Below are 21,107 nucleotides of genomic sequence, written 5' to 3'. Positions count from 1 at the left end.
TTACAGTCCGCGGGGGGAATTTTAAGAGTGCAGAAAACCTGTGTGCATAAATTAGTGAGTGTACCGTTAGAAATATATAAAGTTCAAGCTAGATCTTCCGCTCTTTATGGTGCGGAACTTTGGGGGCACCGACCAGTAAACGAGCTCAGTGTTACTGAGAATAACTTTATTAGGCACCTGCTCACCTTACCTAAAAGCACACCATTAATCCCATTAAGGCTGGATCTAAATCTGAGGTCAATTGCAGAAGCAATTGCCTCTCGCCCACTCCTCTATTGGCGCAGATTGTGGAGTGTGCCAGAGCTTGAGAGCTACAGGGAGGAACTAAAGATCGTGATGGCCTGTCAGGGCTCAGGCAAGATACAGTGGCTATCATTTATAAGGAGGCAAGCTACCAGGATTGGTATGGAGAATTTGTGGTCCAATCCGGAGGTGGCATGCCAAGCTACCTCGAGACAAACCCTGGCTGCGACTATAAAACACTATAATCTGCAGGAAGCTTTCCATTCGGGCCCTCTAGTCTCACTGATAGTTTTTTAGATCTTAAGAACGTTTATAGCTTTGAGAAGGAACTAGATAGAATTGAACCGGTTTTAGCCAAGAAGCTGTATCTACAGTTTAGATATGGCACATTGCCCCTGCACTCATATATAGATAAATGGAAAGAGGGTCCAGCTCGCCCGTGCCCAGGATGCAAAAATCCTAATCAGACCCTTGTGCATGTAATTTTGTTTTGTCCTGGCTATTATAGCAGTAGAAAGAAATGGATTTTACAACTATGCTTGAACTTAGGGGTCAGGAATTATTTAGAGTTTTTTAGAATTTTAAAATCTGACACTAATGCACTAGTAGTTACTGCCATAGCTAAGTTTGTTTTTTCTATGTGGTTGACAAGACGGAGAATGCTCCGGAAGCAATAAAGAAACACAAGCTTATGGACTGTTGTTGGACAACACATCAGGAGGCCCTGGGTCTCTATTGTATTTTAACTTTTTAATTTGATTAATACATAACTTATTGTTTTAGATATTTTACGGGACTCCGCCACCTAAAGGAAACTTGCAGACTATGTACTAGGATGTAACAGTGTATTATCTTATTGCTTAAAATGTGTGTCTTGTACTTTTATAGTTCATAACAAACCGAAATAAAGTTTAAAACAACAACTAAGGATGCATTTATAGTGGGAGTTGGCTGGCATCATTATCATTTTCATTTGAGTAACCACAAGGAGTAGGCTGGCCTTGGCTAACATGACACAAACCCTTGAGGAGGGAGGTATGGGTGTTCCTAACTTTGAAGCGTATTATCATGATGCACAGTGCCTACAGACAGGGAGTACCCTGCAGTCACCAACACTCCTGGATTGGTTAAGATTAGGGAGATTTTTGTTCAAACATGCACAGACTGGGAGGGGTCTTACATGGGCCGCTTGATCAGCCATCTATTATTGGCATAAATGTGTGACTAGATGGGGGAGGGATGCTGTATATGTACTATTGTAGTGTCTGCCGTACTTCCAGAAATTGTCTCTGGTATATGATCAGAGACTGTGAGAAGATTCGGGGGATAACTCAATCAGGGGCTGCACCTTGGTGTCAATTGGCCACATTTGCTGAGCTCCAAACTACCACATATATCCCATTGGGACAGTTTATAGCATACACTGCATTGTTATATATATTTAGACATATGTGGGGACTAGAAAGGTTTGAACCAGATAGTAATGCACTTATGGCTAAACATGGCACATGCCCACATGCAGTAACCAATCTCCAGGATCTATTGCAGCAATCTTTTACGTAGATATGGCCCCATTATGGGTAAGCTAGGAACAATGCGTAGGGAGGAACATTACAGATGCTGAATAAAATAAGATCCAGGCACACCCCAGGATTTTCACTAGAAACCAGTGATTTAAATACATGCAGCTGAAATTGTATACACCAAACATACTTGTCTCCGAAATGCATCATGAAGATGTTCCCTGGAGTACCGCCCATCGCCCCAAATGTCAACGCCTCCAAGTGGACATCTATCATATGGTTTGGGATTGCTCACATGTTCCAACTTTCTGGTCATTTGTTCCAGGTTGGATTAACAATTTATTTGGGAAAATAGAATTGAAAGACCTATTGGTGTGAGCGTTGGGCCTGTTACCTTGTCCCAGGAAATCTAGAGCGGTCAAAGATTCTGTGGACCTCACAATGGTGTTCTCTAACAGAAATATGACGATGGACTGGAAGGCTCATGGTGCTCTGGAGTTTGACAAATGGCTCAAGAATGTGCAAAGATGGATAAAGGCTGAGGTATGTGCCTTGCTGGTGGTAGGTGGGCACAGAATCGCTGTTGAAGCTGTGAAGTCCGTTTGCAGAAGGTTACGGCAAAATTAGATGCATGCCCCCATACACATTGAATTTTGCATTAGGATCACCGTTATAAAATGAAAAGTTAAACAATTGTTTGTACTGTTTAATAAGACTACTGAGACACTGATGTTTGATGTTGATCCCCTTTAATACTATAAGTATATATTGGTCTATTCATGAAGCCCCCAAAAAAGTTCATTAGGAAATGTGATATTGATATTCTATTACCAATGTACACAAGTTAGAACTGTATGAATGTCTCTTGAGCTGTGTGAGTGGATTGCTATGTTATGTGAATTTGTGAAATGCACTAACCCTGTGAGGGTATCCTGGTGCTGAGCAGGTGTAGATGCCTAGCCCTTCCTATGCTAGGTTGGTTAATTGAAAAGCCAAGTCTTCAGGTTTTTATGGAATCCAAGAAGAGAGGAGGAGGCCCTGATGTGGGTTGGGAGGCCTTTCTATGCTTTATGAACAATGTACGAGAACTCCTGTCCTCCGGATCTTGTTCTCTGTATGCATGGGATGTGTGTGAGTAGGAGTCCTGCAGAGTGGCGGTGTCTGGGTGGATGGTGGGAAGAGATTTAACTGTTCATGTAGAAGTGGCCTAAGTTGTGTAGTGCCTTGAATGTGTGTGAGAGGAGTTTGAAATGAGCATGTTTGTTTATTAGGAGACAGCAGGTTTCCCTAATGTGTGATGTGATGTAAGTTCTGTGCGGGAGGCTGAGGATGAGTCTGGCTGCTGAGTATTACTTTTTAATTTTCTAGTGAGTAGCTTAGAAATCCCTGTGTAGAGGATGTTCCAGTAGTGTAACTTGATGGTGACAAATGTGTGAGTGACAGTTTTTCGAGTGTTTCTTGGGAGCCATTTAAAAATCTTCCTCAGCATTTTCAGAGTTTGGAAGCAAGATGAAGTGAGTGTATTGACTTGTGCTGTCATGTCCAGTTTGCTGTCGATGATTAGTCTGAGATTCCTGGCATGGGTGCTGGGTGTGGGTCCGAGTTCTACCACCCAGCAGATGGAATCCCATTATGAGGTGTTCTTTCCCAAGATCACTACTTCTGTCTTGTTGGTGTTGAGCTTAAGACAGGTGGCTTTCATCCAGTTAGCAACTGCAGTCATGCAGGCAATGAATGTGTTATTATTATTTAACTAGGCTCCTCTGGCGTAGAAAAATCAATGCTTGCTGAGAATATATTATCTTGTGCAAAGATGTCTATGCAACTACAACAATTAATTGTTTAATCAACCCTGGAATATTTGAAAAATTGCCAACATTTTCAAAGCTTGTTGAACCGCACTGCTGACAATCCCTCCATCTCCTCAACCGAGTCCCAGCTAAAGACCTTTTTCTTAATACTGCCAAAAACCTGTTTCCTTTTCTCTATGGTTTTAGAGTGAGGCTCACTCAAGGCGTTAAAAAGCCTTCAGACTTAAACAGGAGATTGAGACACAGACAGCTTGAAAATGTAAACACCCAGATTCCTCAGATGTTAATCAGTATCTACGTGGGACAGCAACGTTATTGTACAAATACCCCACTAACTACAATACCGTCAGTTTGGTTCTCTGTGTTAGAAGTTCGAAAGTTAGACCTTGCAGCAGCAATATGTGACTTGAGATAGTCAATAGGATCTATTGTTAAAGAAGTATTCAAAACTTGGACTTCTCTTCAACAAATCCTGGTCTTAATATGGTATGGTAAGTTGAAGTCACCAGTAATCAATATCACAACTCTTGTACCTTTGCAGTCTTGTGAAATGAGCTGTGATACAAACTGGGGCAAAAGTGTTGGTGAGGATTTAGTGTTATTTTTTAATACTTATAATAGATTCTGAAGAGGTGCAGCTCCATTTCCCCAGCTAGAATTTTACAGCTAAAATGCTCAGAAAACAAAATGGATGTTGCTCTTTCAATTGACGGAAACCCATGTAACTTATCCACACAATAGGTGGCCCCTGCAATGTTCCTTTGTGGGCTTAAAATACATAGGAAAGCCCTCTTTTAAGGAAGAAAGTTTTGATCACGTTTCCTGAATACATATAATGTTAATGTAGTCGGACTGGTCTTTGAAATCAATATCACACCTTTTCAAGGCGAGCCCTGTCACATTCCAACTAAGGGGCATATTTGCAAGGAAATGGTGGAGCGTGGAGCTGTGGTAAATTTTGCTTCGCCATTTACAAAATACAGGGATGCTCCATATTTACAACAATATGGTGTGCCTCTGTGTTTTCCCTAGCGCTGGCGCTAAAAATGGCTGCCTAGCGCCAACAGAGACAGTCTTGCGCCATAGTGCTAGGGTGCCTGTGTTGCAGGGAATGATTGTTTATGTGCAGGAAGGTGTCCCTTCCTGCACATAAACAATCCATAATGGTGATTTGTTACTTCTAAGTGTGCTGCATTGTGCAACACACTTAGAAGTAGCAAATCATAATTATTTATTGAGTGTTCATGTGCAGGAAGGGCACTTTCCTGCACATAAACAATCATTAATGGCCTTTTGCTCTTTATAGGAAAAGCAAAAATGCGGGAGAAATAAAATTATTCCTACTCTTTGCGCCATTCTAACTCCTGCTCTTGCTTGGTGTTAGTTTTTAGCGCTGCCTCAGAATTACACATCTTTGTATCTGGCCCAGCATCAAAAAGCAATGGGTGTTGCACTGGAAGGCCCGAAGCAACACATATTGCACGCACCTTTCACCCGGAAAACTGTGTGAAAGGGTACCATATTTACAAAGCAGCATTAAGCCACAAAAAGTGGCTTAACGCCACTTAGTAAATATGGAGCAGGACATTACTCCACAGGAACGCCGATAAAAGTGACGTTACTGTGGCGCAGTCCCCTTCTAAATATGCCCCTAAATATCTCAGGTCTACTTAGTTAAAGCCTATTATCATATCTGTAGCATCCTGCTACAATGAATACAGACACTTAGGATGACCATTAATTAGAGCTTTATTTAGCATGTCTTGTCGGTCCCCTGTCCCTACTCTAACTGCCCTGGTTCCTGTCACTGGCTCCTCCCGTTCCTGTTCCTCCCGTTCCTGTTCCTCCCTCTTAACTCCACCCCAAATACTAGACCACATTGTATAATCTGACATCTCCCCCCTTCTTAACAAAATGAACTTAATTTCCACAGTGTTCGCAATTCTTCAGTCCACCACACGGGTTGGCGGACAGCTTGTTCTTCAAGCATCAGTAGCGTCGAATCCGTGGTGGACTTGACGTTGATCAATCTTTCCGGCGTCTTAGCCAAAACATCCTTGACCACAGGATTGCACTTTTGAGAGTGTGACCCATTATGTATGGGCGGCTTATTATCCAGTTCCGCAGTTGTCATGGTTCTTTCATGTTGTGTGACTGCTACTGGCTCAACTCGGCAGTGGCAGTCTGCTTGCCTTGGTGACTCTTGTTCTGTTGACGGTTGATCTTCTTTGGGAGTGGACAATGTTCCGGTCTTCTTCCAAACTCCCTCCTGTAAGGTTATTTCTCTTTGTCTCGTCCGGTTGGGAGCAACACTGTTCATCTGTGCACCGTCGGGCACGCCAGACGTCAATGTACTATCTGAGGTGGGTGTCCTGTCTTGATTCTTTGCCTCATTTGCTGCCACTGTTCGTTTCTTCCCTTCCCGCTCGTGGTTGAGGCTGGCGAGACCCTTGACCACCTGGTCATGTGTCTGTTTGTCTCTCATTCGGTGGCAGTTCGTTTCTGTCACCACGTTCGGTCCTCCCCGCAGGGTGACGGGATAGTCCTTTGCCACTAAATAGATATCGTCCCATCTCTTTGTTCTCCTTCCATCAGTTCTTTTAGTCAACCTCTCTGACCCCATCAGGGGTGACGGTATATTATTCATGTCTTGATGTGGCGATGACTGACGTGACGTGTTGTCCTTTGGTTCTGTTGTGTGTCCGGGTGATTGATGCCATGGCTGTGGTCGGGACCATGATTTTGTTGACCCACATGATCGGACAGACATGTCTTCCGACTCGGAGGAGTCGGTTGCCGATTTCCTCTGAGAACGTTCTTTTGAGGGCGTCGTGGCTGATAGGTTTATCGAGTTGGTATTCTGGGATGACATGCTCCTGGAGTCGGAGCTGTTTACGGAGCATTTCCGTGGGTATGTTTCTTTTTGTGTCTTCTGTGTTGTTGCTGTGGGGGGATCGTTTACTTCATTAGTTTGGTCACGGAGCATTTGGTCTTCACCCTTTCCCCGGGACATCAATTGTCCCTTCTCCGCTTTCTCGTTGACACAACTGTCTGTAGTGCATATGCCTCTCCCTTTCCGGTGTCTGAGTGGCTCGCCACTCCTCATGTGGTTGGTTTCTTCTTCTTGCTTGTTGTTTGTGTTAACGTCCGTGTCATTGGGGTGATTTGTCTCACTGCTTGATGCTTCCTCGGACTCATCTGTAGACTTTGGTGCATAGCGGGAGGATGGCCGGGGTTGTCCGCGTGCTGGTTTCCGGCATTGACGGGATAGGTCCCTTCTTCCGTAGTTCATCTTTCTTGCCTTCTTGTTGAGCAATCTGCCATCTTGTCCATGGGTGTGATTTGTCCCGCTTGACACTTCATCTGTTTCATAATCGTTCTCATCATCGGTTGACTGACTCCTTGAGGTTGAATAACTTGGTGAGGTTGTATCAGTGTCATCATCTGTTGACTGACTCCTTGAGGTTGCATCCGTACCGCTTTCGCGATCCTGATTCATCCTGGTCTTTTGTGATGGTGACTTGGAGTGTTCCATGACGCTCTGCCTCTGGTTTCTTGACTCTGCTTCACCCTCCCTCTTTTCAGCTTTGTTTGTTTCCTGGGCCTCTCCCTTAGGCATGAGGGGTGCCTCTTTCCAAACATCCATGTGTCTTGCATTTGAATGCATGTCTTTCGAGAAGTCTTTTGCTTTTATTCGCACTCCAGCCTCGGCCCCTCTGATGATTCTCTTTAGCGACCATTGCTCCTGAAGAATCTTGCGCTTCGTGACTGCGCTTGAACAGCCTTCGATTATTCGGAGCCGAACTGCTTCTTCATTGGTAAATGTGTTGAAGTGGCAGCAGGGTACCAGACTTAGTAACCGGGTAATGAATCTCGGCAGCGGTTCTCCTGGTTCCTGCCGCGCTGTATTGAAAGCGATGCGAGCATGATCCACTTCCACCAGTGCATGGAAATGGGCACGTAGCTTCACTTGGAGTCTTCCATAGCTCTCTGTGTCCCTTTTGGGAAATGATCTGATTAGGCGACGGCCCTCATGACCGACTAGCTGGAGGAGTAGTGTCAGACATTTTCCATCCCTTTGTTCATCGATTGCATCAAGAAAATCGTCCAGGGAATCCAGCCACCGGTTCCATTCGGGACCCAAGTTCTGACCGTCAGTCTGTGACACTGGGGGTGGTACTTCAATGCAAGGACTGGGCCGGTGGGTTGCTTTTACCGCCGCCATGAGGGAGGTGTGTTTTGTCTGCTATAGTCGTAGGATTGTTCGCTCTGTTTGCCGTCTTGTCTGCTGACTTTCTTCGGCCAGGATCCCGTGTCTAGCCGTCTCCTTTGATTTCGGGCAGGTTCGCCACTCCTGGGTGACTACTGTATTCTGTCCGCCTTTAGCACGACTGTTTCCGGAGGCTTCACTGAGTTAGGCTTGGATTTCCTGATTTCGGAAATGGCCACCACTCAGCTGGTCCGCACATGACACTTGGCTCAGCACCTTCCCACTCTTATTGGGGTGGCCTGCCACCTGCAGGTGATTTGAGGTTCCCTTTGCTGTTGGTTATTTGTCTTTGCGTGACGCGGGAAGGTTGCTTCGGTGCTTGCTTTTGTTCGTTACGTTCCAGGTCTGTAGTTGCTTGGTGCATTTAGGATGTGCATTCGCCTGTGCTCGCTGACTTCGGGACTTGTATTTATCCGTGCTTGGTATGTCCAGGTCCGTATTGGCTCGTGCTCGTGGCGTTCTGGGTTTGTATTTGCTTGTTTTAGTACCATTCGATGTTTGTGCCAGCTTATGCTTGTTTGCAGCAAGGCTTGCTTTTGCTCATGTCTGTTTATACTCGAAGCATGTACTTGCTTGGGCTTGCTCTCAGGGTGTCTCTTGCACTTGCCAGTGCTTGTTGTGTTTACAGTTGTCTTTATTTGTATCTTGCGTTAATTGATGCTCGTTTTCATTATTGGTCTCGCATTCACCTTTGCGTGTCCTAATGCAACTCTTGCATTTACTTGTGCTTGTTTGTCTTTGTTATTGCTTTTGCCAATGGTTGCTTACTTGTATCTGTCACTGCGCGTTCATTGACATAGTCTGTCGCTGTCATTGGTCTCACATTCACCTTTGCGTGTCCTAATGCAGCTCTTGCAGTTACTTGTGCTTGTTTGTCTTTGTCATTGCTTTTGCCAATGCGTGCTTACTTGTATCTGTCAATGTACGTTCATCGACATAGTCCGTCACTTGCCCGTGTTCATTCAATGTAGTCATTCCATTTGCCAATGCTTGTTCTTTTGGTTGTTCCCCTGTGTTTGTCAGTGCTTGTTGTATAATTTCTTTTCTTGTCTTTACCAGTGTTTGTTTTCTTTGCTCCTTTCCTATTTAACAATGTTTGTTTGTTTTCTTACATTTGTCAATGCTTGTTTCCTCAGATTGATTGCTGTTTGTCCTGTTGTATTTGCCAAGTCTTGGTCATTTGTCTTTATCAATGCTTGTTCCTTTTGCTGACTGACATTTATCCAGGCTTGTTCCTCTGACTCGGTTTGCCTGACTTCAATATGGCCGACTCCAATTCCTGACAGGGGATTGGAGGAGTCGCCTGACTCCAATATGGCCGCCGCTATGGGAATCCCGTTTCCCACGAGATTTCGATTTCTCCATTCATCCGGCTCTCTCTGCCACGACCGGCACTTACCGACAGCCGGTTTCTCCAGCGATGACACCTTCCCTGATCACCAGGCCAACAGCACGCCGGACCAGCAGGTAGGATCGGGGTGAGCTCCCGCAGCGCCTCACCAGGCTCTTCACTCGGCGTCTGCGTGCTAACACTCACGCATCAGGGGTGAGGTTTCCGGCGTCAGAGCCGTTCGAGCTCTGTTCCAGGCTCCGCTTTTGTCGCCCTTGTTGGCGCTTGGCCGCAGGTCCTCTGGGGCACTTTCCTTCTCTCTGGGCACTCTTCACTGGGTTGAGCAGAGTCGGGGTGGACACCCGACTTCTGTTCCGCTGAGGGCACGCTTATTGACACGCATCGAGCGTGAGTCGCATTTTGGCGCGATTGAGCGTTTCCTTTCTTCCGACGCTCGGGCACTCGTTTCTTTGGTTCTTTCGGGCCCCCATAATCCCCTGGCTTTGGGGAGCTAGTCGCTCGCTGCTGGCCTCTCTTCCTTAGGCGGCAGCACGGCTCTACACAGCAGCGTCTTGCTTCTTGGGACACTGCACTGGACAGGGTGTTTTCAACAGGGTTCTGTGGGCACAGGACATGCCTATCCCACCCTCGTCGCCAGCTGTAGCATCCTGCTACAATGAATACAGACACTTAGGATGACCATTAATTAGAGCTTTATTTAGCATGTCTTGTCGGTCCCCTGTCCCTACTCTAACTGCCCTGGTTCCTGTCACTGGTTCCTCCCGTTCCTGTTCCTCCCGTTCCTGTTCCTCCCTCTTAACTCCACCCCAACCACTAGACCACATTGTATAATCTGACAATATCCACTTGGTTTATTTGTACGTTTGTTATTAGGATAAATGGAGAGCATTTTTCGAAACTCCAATTGGGCATCGTCCTCAAGTCAGTCAGGCTCAGATTACACTGAGTTAGTAGAATTAAACACTAATGGAGTAATTGGAACTGTGTTGATGGAAGACGTTGTGGCAACAGACAAATATGTTTTTAAATTAATTTTTGCACTGGATACCCATAGAATCAGCCTTTTCAGAGGCATAAAATGAATCAAAGTGGAAGAAAAAGATGAAGGCATACAACCACACAATTTCATGTTAACTAATCCCTCAGTTGTATCTTAAGCACCTCACCAGGCCAGAATCCAGGAAGATATTCTCTGTTGGCCATTCTGTGAAGCCACTATGTCCTCTCTAACTACCAACAATCCCTTTCCGCGAAGCCTTAATCATGACTTTAACAAAGGAACACCAGATTCCCAGGAGAATTGTTTTAAATGCAGAGCTCCTACCACAAAAGAAAGGAATTAGCTCATCCCTACCAGTCAGGTTCAATACAATCTTTTGCTGAGAAAAGCAGGAGGAGCCATTGAACTTGTTGACCAGTGGCGGCTCCTATTAGATGAGGCAGTATAGGATGGAGGACTCAAAAGCAATTAAAAATAAAAGACTGATTCAGTAAATCATGAGCCAGAGGTGAGTAAATATTTGTTCCTCGGTTACTCTCAACAGAAGATCGTGCTGAGTGAAAGAACCAGGCGATACATTCGGAAGTGGTTTTGAAGGAATGTGAAACGTAGAAGGGAAAGAATACATAGGAGGGGGCCCATTTCCTTCACCCTTTTTTGTTATTCAATGGCGATTGATTATATCTCTGAAAATGTAAATCAATTTTATCAGTCAAAGTCTCTCTTTTGTGCTTTTTGCAGATACATACCTTGGTTAGCTCCCTGCAACTACAAGAAGCTGGTAAAGTTATTTGCCCACACTATGCAAAATTCCTACTGTCTCCAAACTAGTCATGTCCATTAATTGACCTTATTCTTAGGTTTTGTGTTAGAAGCAGCTTTCAGAGGGGCAAACTGGTACAACATAAATTAGTAATAATTTCATATGAATTAGCTGTGGAAGGATATTCTTTGTGACCTTAAAGCAAATATGGGGGCACAGCATCTGCAGTCTTAGGACATGATTTAAAGATCAATGTACTCTCGACTTTGGGAAGTGGATTTTACCAAATGTAGAGCCAATGTATTTCGTCCATAGCATTAGCTTAATTACTTTCCATTTCTTATGACTGTTAGGAGAGAGAGCAAAGCTGGCCTTGCACATAGTAATTTTTAACCCTTGTAAAGTAGTGAAAAGTAATAGCCTATAACAAACAAAAGTGATTGGGGCGGAGTTGGCAGCCAAGGCTCTTCCAGCAATGGATGAAGCATAAACTAACCTGCCCTTGGCCTGGGATCACTGTGTGCAGCCCGGCCCTGAATTTGAAAAGCTGAGTCTCACGCATAACTAGATTCAGTAACTAGAGCACATTATGGTTATCCTGGTAGACTGAGTTCATGGCAGCGACCTGAATCATCATCCGGCATCCCAACTCACCGAACCCATCTCAAAAGCAGAGTAGAGGGGTTGGGGACCAGCTCCATACTATTTGTGGCTAAAAAGAGTGCTTGAAGGAAACTGGGAGCACAAACAAGTAAATCCAGAGTAAAAGCTAATTTAATTACCCTGAGTCAACAGCTACTCAAAACTAACTATGGGTAAATTTTGCGAATTTGCGGTACGTGAATTCACGTGAAAGTGTACTCACGGTTCGCAAAATACGCAAACTTTCGTGAGATTGCGGATTTTTTTATTTTTCCGAGTTTGCGAGATTTTTTTCACCGTGGCTACCGCGAAGTTACCCATGCGGTCGTATATGGGCGTGGCCATCTTGTTTTTCACTGTTCGCGTTGCGTATTTCCGTTTCCGGCCGCGAGTTGCATGCACGTGTTGCGCATTTCCTGTTCTGGGTCGCAGTTGCGTGTTCGCTTCCATTTTTGAGTGCTCGCGAGGGAAATATCGAGCGAACTTACCAGAGTGGTTGAAATGGGCGTGGCCATCTTGTTTTTCGTTCATTGCTATGGTCCTGGGCATGCCTTTTCTATCCTGCTTCAATCTCTGTAATCCTTTGATTGTTTGAACTTTTTTTAACCCTTTTTTACTCAATATCTATCTCTCTATTTTTGTACATCTATATATTTTTTGTTCTACTTTTCCTTGCTTTAATAACTACTTTTTTTAACTCTCTATTTTCTTTTATTTAATTCTTTTTCCCTATTCTTTCCTATTTTTCTTTAACCCAGGACCATGGCAAAGGGAGCCAGCAAGAACTCCAAGGGGAAGAGTCTCGCACCGCGCAGCCGGCTTCCTTGCGGGCGTTTAAGGGGGGCGTCTGTAAGTCCCAGGGAGATCTTCAGCACGGTGGAGGTGGCCACACTTGTCTTCTTTGTGCAGCGCCACCTCCCCAAGACCATCGCAGCAGGCGGCAGGCCCAGTACCGGGTACGGCTTCCGGGAGCGCTGCCCGCTATGGGGTAAGGTGTGCCGGGCCATGTATCGGGAGTCAGGGGTCCGGCGCACCTACAACCAGGTGACGCACCGGTGGTCCGACATACTGGACCGGGAACAAGACCTGCTCGGCGTCGAGATCCATGGGCTTGGTGAGTACTAGTAGCTATTTAATAACTACTTTGTTTTCTTCTGCTCTGTGTTATGTTGCAAATATATGTTTTTTCCAAAGAGCAAGAATGCTGCCAATTACATTGCAGGTAAATTATGTTTCTAAAGCTTATGTTATTGTAGGTGCTCGCCTGCTCAGTGGCGGTGCTACTATGCTTACTTGTTTTCAATTTTGTGCTCATTTCTGGCCTGAGTGATTATGTATGAGTGTACTTTACAGAACTGCGTAATGCTAGAGACTAGAGACTCAAGTTAAGTCCTTCCTTTGTACTCCTGCCACTAAGAAGAGATAGTGGTTGTGGATTGATAGGTTGAGTATATTATGACTTGTTATTTAGTAGGACATTTTTTAGTGGTCTGCAATCATGACGGACTGTGTCTGTCACTTCACGTGCTGCTGAGTGCTGCCAGTCCTAGTAGAACCTTTTTGTAGTTGGTTTAGTGAGTTACCTAACTTTCCAAGTAGACGGTACGCAAATCCAGCAATACTAATATCCTACTAGACCACATCAGATAGGTCAATAAATGAATTGCAATTGTTATTTATTTACCCAAAATAATTTTTTATTGTTTTTTTGAACTCATGAAAACTGAACAGTGGCTGATTTACACATGATTTGTGGTAGAATCCTCACCTTGTTGGAACTTAAAGTACTTGTGGTGATGATGATGAGTAACATATTGCTCTTGTTCATAGAAGGGAATCTTCTGTCCTTTATGAGAAAAATGGTGCTCGTTAAAAAGCAAGCATTCATCAGTTGTGCCAAAAAGTGTAACATGTTATGGCTAAGCATAAATAAAAACACCATCCCCTTCCGAAAGGGGAATTTTTAGTTTAGACTAGAGAGTCACAAATAATGAAATTTGTTTATATAGTAACATTTTTTTTCATTCCTAGACAAAATAGGAAGTGGCGTATATGGCATCTTTAAATATGAAATGTTTTTTCTAGGCAGAATACCATTGGCACAGACAACCACCAGTGCCGGGGCCAGCGTGGAGGTGGTCACTCCAGGGGCAGATGCGGTGCCACCAGTGTCAGCAGGAAGTGCTGTGGAGGATGCCTTGGTGTGGGCGGGCAGTGGTAAGCTATTATATTCCTTACTTATTGAGATTGCAGAGTAGGCTCGCTGCAGGGATGTATGTTATGTTGTACAGTACAAGTACACTTTACTGTTAAGAAGACTTACAAATTTAGAACAAATTTTTGTCAACCAGGTAGAAGACAGTCACCCTTGAGTTCGCATTAGCAATAGCATTAGCGACGGGAGTTGACGAGTAACCAATGGCTTCCTATAAATTTGACTTCAACTCAGCTGTGAAAGTTTTATCGAGAAGCCAAGTCAGATCAGAGATGAACTTGATGGGATGAACAGAAAGGGAAAGAAGGGTGTAAGGAAGGAGGAAGGACGTGCGAGTTAAATTAATGACTGGCAAAGAATGATACTTGTTTTTCATCGCAGGCAGAGGTGGCTGGTAGGAATCTGATGCATGGCCTGTTGAAGCAAGGATGGGTGGAAGGAGAAAGAAAAGAGGCCTACCTAGGTGGGTGAAACAGAAACTGTATGTGTGTGCAATATATCCTTTGGGTCAAATTCAAATGCAAGTCAAGCATGGATGCATGGGTGGTGGTTTACAAAATAAAATAACAAGGGCGATTGTCTGTGAGAAAAAGTAAGGTTTGTCCAGTTGAGACATTAAGAAGAATGATTGACATTTACTTTGAATGGATGGATGCCTGGATGGTATCTTCCTCATAGATACTAGCATAGGTGTATGTAGAGTAGACAGAGTAGACGGTCACTGGATGAAGAGTGTTAGTTTGAAGAGCATGTAACACTGCACGTCCATGCCAGAGTAGCAAAGCTAAGGAAAGTAGAAATTGTAAAATTTTAAGAATACTCCCTTGACTAACAGTAGTTTGCAAGCACAGCATATATTGTGTATGTATATTGTATAGTTCACATTATCAAGTCAAGTCACAAGTGCCTTCCTCCGGCGATTACGGGGACCACTCACTACCTATGTTAATAATTTTTTTTTCAACTCTGTCATTCATGTGTGGCCTATTGGTATTCACTTAATCAATAAAAACAAAGCACCTAAAGTCATCCCTTATATAAGCAGCTGTCATGTCAACGGATATATGATCATATTATGTTCTTCATTTTCCTTTTGTAGTAGTCAGGGGTAGGGCAGGGTGAAAGTTAAATTAATTGAGCAGTAGCCCCTGTTGTAACAGAGTATGGCCAGTGCCACCCGTAATAGAAAAGTAAGAGCTTCCCCACCTGCATGTACTGGTAATAGTAACGTGAGTCTGCATCATCATGGATTGCGTCTGTTTTTCTTGGGTGCAAGCTGACTGCGCTGGCATTATGCCGGCTCCCACAAATTTACATACACTAATTTCGCTAAACAAGAGAGAAGAAGAAGACTGGTGTACTGTCTGATTCTAATGTAGTGAGTCCATAGTGCTAGTAGAATTCTTGAAACTCCCACTAATGTTAGAGCAGAGGCCAACAAAGTGGGAGGTTAGATAGATACATGCCACAAATGTTATGTACTGTGCTTGCAAGTTGCTAGTGCTACTGTGACACAATTTTCTGTTATATTATTTTGTGTTAATTTTAAAGAGTATTGGTTACAGTATTTTTTTCTTTCTTCATATAGATACTCCTTCTAAACCATCGAGGAAGGAGTTGGCTATCAGGGCCAGGCGCCAGAAGCTGGAGGCAATTGTCACCTAATATCAGCAGCTGGTGGCTCAGTAGGAGGAGGAGTCAACAACAACAGCTGCATCCTCCTCCACTGCCCCTGGGTCATTCAGCCAGCACAATCCTCAAGCGGTATGGCACCATAGTCCGGCAGCCACCCGCCACTGCCGAGCAGCGCAACCAACAGCTGCCCCCGCAGTACATGCAAGGCGCGTGTGCACCGCCTAACCCTGCGAGAGGCCGATCTTGAGCAAGAGGTGGAGAGACAGAAAGTCCTGCTCAAGGCCCTCCCTAAAGAGCTGTAGGACCACCTGGCCACAGAACACCTCCGGCCAAAGTAGAGACTGTCCCTTGCCCCTTTTTTAAAGACTCTTGGGGGGGTGTGAATTGGGCGTTGGGGTTTTTGAACTTTTGGGGACATATATTTCATGGCTATTGGTTGTGGTTAGGGAGGGGGTGGGTCGGGTCTTGTGGGATAGTTTATTTTTGAAAAAAAGGAATGAGACTTTGAGTTGCCTGAGAGGAGCATTAGAACATCATCATAGTACAGTACACAAGAACAGTGCCATGAATTGAAGCCTAAGCAATACGAAAGTATTCAATCAAAAGTTAACTACTAGTTGCATGGATTATGGCTACTACAAGAACTAGTACTGAAGGACACAACAGCGTAAGCTTTAGTCACTTGTAGGAGGATGGAAATACTCATGGGTGTTTGTCAAGCAGAATAAGAATATATCCTCGGATTCCTTGACCTGCCTTGAAATTGATTTTCTGTTGATTTTGACCTTATCCTCCCCAGCAAGCGTGTGGAATTATTGGTGTCATTTAGTCACACCTCAATGAAAACCACACAGCCTGGGGGAAGAGGGCTAGGGTTTAAAAAATGGATGGAAATGGAGGTTTTTGGGAAAGTTTTTTGAAGAGAGAGAAAGAAAAAAAACACAGTATGCATGGACAAACAACAAATGAAGAAAAACAAATCTTTGGATACGAAGATATCCATAAATCTTTTAAGGGACATAAATTAGTGCATGCATTAAGTTGTTTGCTAAATGGATGGTTAGGTTACTGAAAAGAAGTACTTATTACAACTTACTAACTAGTACTAAACAATTAGACAGTACAGGGCTGCAGTAATTATGAAATTTCACTTGCCTATCTGCCCTCAGAGAGAATAAACACTTAGTAGTACACTACATTAGTTTTAAAAATAACAAATACATTCATCAAATAGCTGTAGGGATGAATTTGAAGCAGAGAGCAAACGCACAGAGTCGCACTCAGAAGTTCACAACAATAACATTATTTAAAAGATAAGGACAAGTGAACTGGATACTGTAATTGTATGTTGTAGTTGTCCTGGTCAAATTGGGAAGTTGCATGCACCCAGCCATTCCTCTTATTTGCGGTACTCCTTCATTCCATCGGGCGCTCCGTCGATCAATCTTGGTGACCACACTGTCCACTGCCTGCCTGGTGGATGCGGAATTGCGGATTGCTATGGTAAGCCTGAGTTAATGTTTTTCCCATCGCACAGGGTAAGTGCCGGCCTGTAATTGTTGATGGAAAAACAGAAAGGGATATTAAAGCACCCTGGAGGAAAAATATAAGATACGGTGTGTAGTGCAAAAATAACACTTTCACTTTCAGAGGCGACAGTATTACACACATGCACAAGAAAAAATATGATGCTATGAGACCAATTGAATCTCAAACAATGCTCAAACAGGTTTATAAATTACCTATCTGATCCTATTTCTTATTCTAGAGTCAATCTCTACAATTCTAATATGTCTGTTATCCGTCGCTCCCTCAAGAAATGAATTATAATCACCGGATATGTCTTCCTTTTTTGGAACTTTATTGTATTTTCAGAGTATATTTTTACTTTCTTTTGCATAGGATAAACATATATATTACACTACTTACAAAACAAACATCACATACACAAATATCTACAAAACATTGGAAATAATAAGTTGAACATTCATTCATTATTTCTAATAGCCCATACTACTTAAATGGATGCTCTATCGCCTATTATCTAAGGAGCATTCCTAATTCAATAGGTACACCTTATCACAGCAGTATTTGAGCGATCCTTATTTGATCCGTATTCTTTTAACTACAGCTGATTATTACTTGTCCTTATATATTAATTCAAAAGGGGTCCATATCCAAGATTGTCGACGCGTTTCAGTCCCTTAACTTGCGGGCCTCATCAGGACTAGGGCTTATGTAAATTCATAACGCGTATGCTGTACCTATAATGTCAAAAAAGGGACTTTTTACTATCTACATATCCATGTGGCACTTTCAAAATAATTATTAATCATAGTCGGACCTATATAGACCAAAAAATATATTCAGTGGTAATTAAAGAAAAGTAACTAAAACAGAACCTTGAAGTGACAGCAAGCAAGACTCTATTGAGGTGTCCCAAAATTAAATTATCTTGCACCACACCGTGAAAAAAGCAGTTTATAATGTCACTGTGCTACCCACAAACTTCTTTCTGAAGAGCAAGCAATCCATCACTGTGGTAACAAAAAATACCCCATACCTATTACTATTATACATACATGCATTATTTCTAAAGTGCCTACTCTGAGGCTCTGTTTCCAGGATAATAATTAGCACACAGCAGGCCAGGGCCATGCAGACGGTCAAGGCAGGCACCACAGAATGAACCAACCTCCATGTAGCATACCTCTTTGAGACAGACAGACAAAGCAGATCTAATTTTATGCAGCAAGCCACATAGCCGCAATTTTACATGACCCACTGTCTACACTGGCTCGACCACTCCATACCATGACTAGAAAAACCCGTAGTTCTGCTGTGGTTGTTGTTGACTTGTTTACCTGTTTGCCACTCACAAAATGACCATAGTTCTTCCATAAATCGATGATGATGATCCATCCATCCCAGTGAGTGACTGTGAAGATATTATATAACTTTAGTCATCATGACTCATCATCATCAATGTTGTTCATGCAGTCACAGTCTTCACACAGTGAGTCCAAGGACATTTTCCATATTAAAAAATGCAACGTAGTGGCCCCTGCAGTAGAAGTACAATTTCTATTAAACAAGGTAAACAGAGCAGACTTGAGTTACATTTAGTGTGTAAAAGATTAAATAATAATAGAACACATAAGATTCATTTCATGCACAACAAACAAACAGCAATTGCTTTCATCAGAGCCAGACAGCAAGTGTTTTCCACTGCATGCCATCTCATCATTCATTACTTGTTCCACTTTTTGTCAGCATCTTATTCTTAAGTGAAGTGCCACATGGCAGCCTCTCGTGTCAATTTCAGAAGTAACAGTCAGCATAGTCAGTCATTCCAGTCCCACTTCTTTTGAGGGGACTCGTCTATGAAGCAACAGTTTCTTGATTCTGCGTAATCCGGCCATCTGCCTTGAGGGAAATGGATAGGGGGAGTCTGGAGGAGGAGGATAGACGAGCATGACTGAGTTGTGAACTTGTGAACTTCAAGAATGCAGACAGTGGCACCTTCAATATGGAAATAAGACAAAGACAGTGATGCTGATGGATTTGTTGTGATTAAAGTTTTGTTGTGCTAAAAGTTGCAAAACAAAGAAAAACACAAAGAAATAAAAGCGATTAAGGACGGAAAAAAAAGTAAGTATTTCAAGCCTAGGTGTCAGGGAAGTAGAGCTCGTCCTCAAACTCTGTGAATTGAACCGGGAGCAGGTCAGCTAACAGAGAAGAACTTCCGCCACCTAAGTCTGTGTTCTCTTCTTCCTGCGTGGATTCATGTATTTTGTAATCTGGTGTATGAAGTGCTGATTCATCTTGATCATTGTTAACCTCTCCACATTTTTGGGCAAGAGGCAGGTCCCTTTTGAAGTTACAATGGCACCAGCAGCACTGAAAACACGTTCAGAAGACAAGCCAAATAATTTATAGCCAGCTTGGTGATCAGTGGCAATTGAGGCCTTTTCCCATACCAATACACCAATGGGTTCTGATCAAATAAGACCTCTGTTGGGTCATCCAGATAGGCCTGCACCATCCACTCAAGGTCCTCCAGGGGTGCTCCACTTTGCGTACCACCTGTTGCCTTTGCATCGACACTGGAAATAGCAAACCCTTGATGAGTTATCCAATCCGCTTCCGACAATATTATGGCTGGGCCTGGGGCAGGTGATGATATGGTTGCTGGTGTCGGTAACAGCTCGGAGGGAAAATGACTGCCTTCGGCCACAGAAGTGGGTCTTGACGCCAGATGGCCTGCTGCTTCAGTCGTACTTGTGGTGGTTCCTTTAATTTCCTGACGCTCTTTTTCGAACAGAGTGGCTGACAGAGCTAGCCAATGTTTGTACTTGGAAACATCTGCTTCAGAAAAAGGAATGAATGTATTGCTGGCCAGTGCCTTTTTGTACCCTGGATTCAGAATAGTGGCACAATGTAATGTTGTTCTGAATGTATTGCTTTAAGCTTTGCATTGTCAACTAGGCGGCTTAATAAGCTCCCCGCCAACTGATATGCGTCTTGTTTTTCAGCATCAACTCAGAACGTTGAAGACACCGCCTTCAGTTGGGGCTCTAGCATGCGCAACAATGGGATAGCTTTGCCCAAAGTACAGTCCTCCCTGCTGACTTCACGCGTGAAGACCTCAAAAGGATGAAGCATGTCTGTCAGGCTTTTAACTAGGTCCTGTTCCTCCACCTCTAGCCTCGTGTCTTTCATAGAAGCACCCCGTGCGTGAAAGACATACTCATTGATTACCAAGTACTGCTCAAACAGACGCTCAAGCATGTAGAAGGTTGAGTTCCAACGTGTTGCCTCCTCCTGGATGAGTCCTCTGACTGGCACTCTACGGTCACCTTGAATGATCCTCAGCTGCTTTTGGGCCTTAAAAGAATGGCTGAAATGTGTGCAGATTCTTCGGTAGGTGGTCAGTAATTTGCTGACTATTTTTGCTTTTTTCAAAAAATCTTGAACAATAATGTTAATGCTGTGCGCCAACACGGCACTCTGAAATAGCCACCATCAGCCATGGCCTTAACTATATTACTGCCATTATCTGTGGAAACATAACCAATTATGCGCCTTCTTGGCTGCAGCCATTCAAAGATCTTACTGTTAAACTCCTTCAAAATGTTTACTGCAGTATGAGATTTCTCCATGGCAAACATGGCTACTGTTGCATGTTTCCAAGTAGCTTGAACAATTGTGACACTGTCAACACCTGCAGCTATCTTCTCTCTAACCCCCGCAAAAGAGACCCAGTGTGCAGTGATGCACATGTAATCAACGGCTTGGCAACTGATCCACATGTCTGTTGTCAGGTGGATAGTGTGAACAGCAAACAGCAAAGCTGCCCCAATCACGTCCAGCACATCTTGATGTAGTGCTGGAACCGCAACCCTGGCAAAATAGGACCAGCTAGGAACCTTCCATTTAGGGCAGATTGTTGCCACAAATTCTAGAAAACCCACCCCTTCCACGAAAGAAAAAGGGAGAATATCTAGCGCTATCATTTTAGCCAGCATTGCATTATACAGACGTGCCGTTGGGTGGTTGCGTACCAATGGCACCTCCGACCAAAACATGCTTTTAATGGTGGTCTGGACCGTTTTCATATGTGATGATGATCCAGGCTTCTTCAACCCAGTTAG

Source organism: Lissotriton vulgaris, chromosome 12 (genome assembly GCF_964263255.1).
Source record: "Lissotriton vulgaris chromosome 12, aLisVul1.2, whole genome shotgun sequence".
Lineage (NCBI taxonomy): Eukaryota > Metazoa > Chordata > Amphibia > Caudata > Salamandridae > Lissotriton > Lissotriton vulgaris.
Note: the sequence above shows the minus strand (reverse complement) of the source record.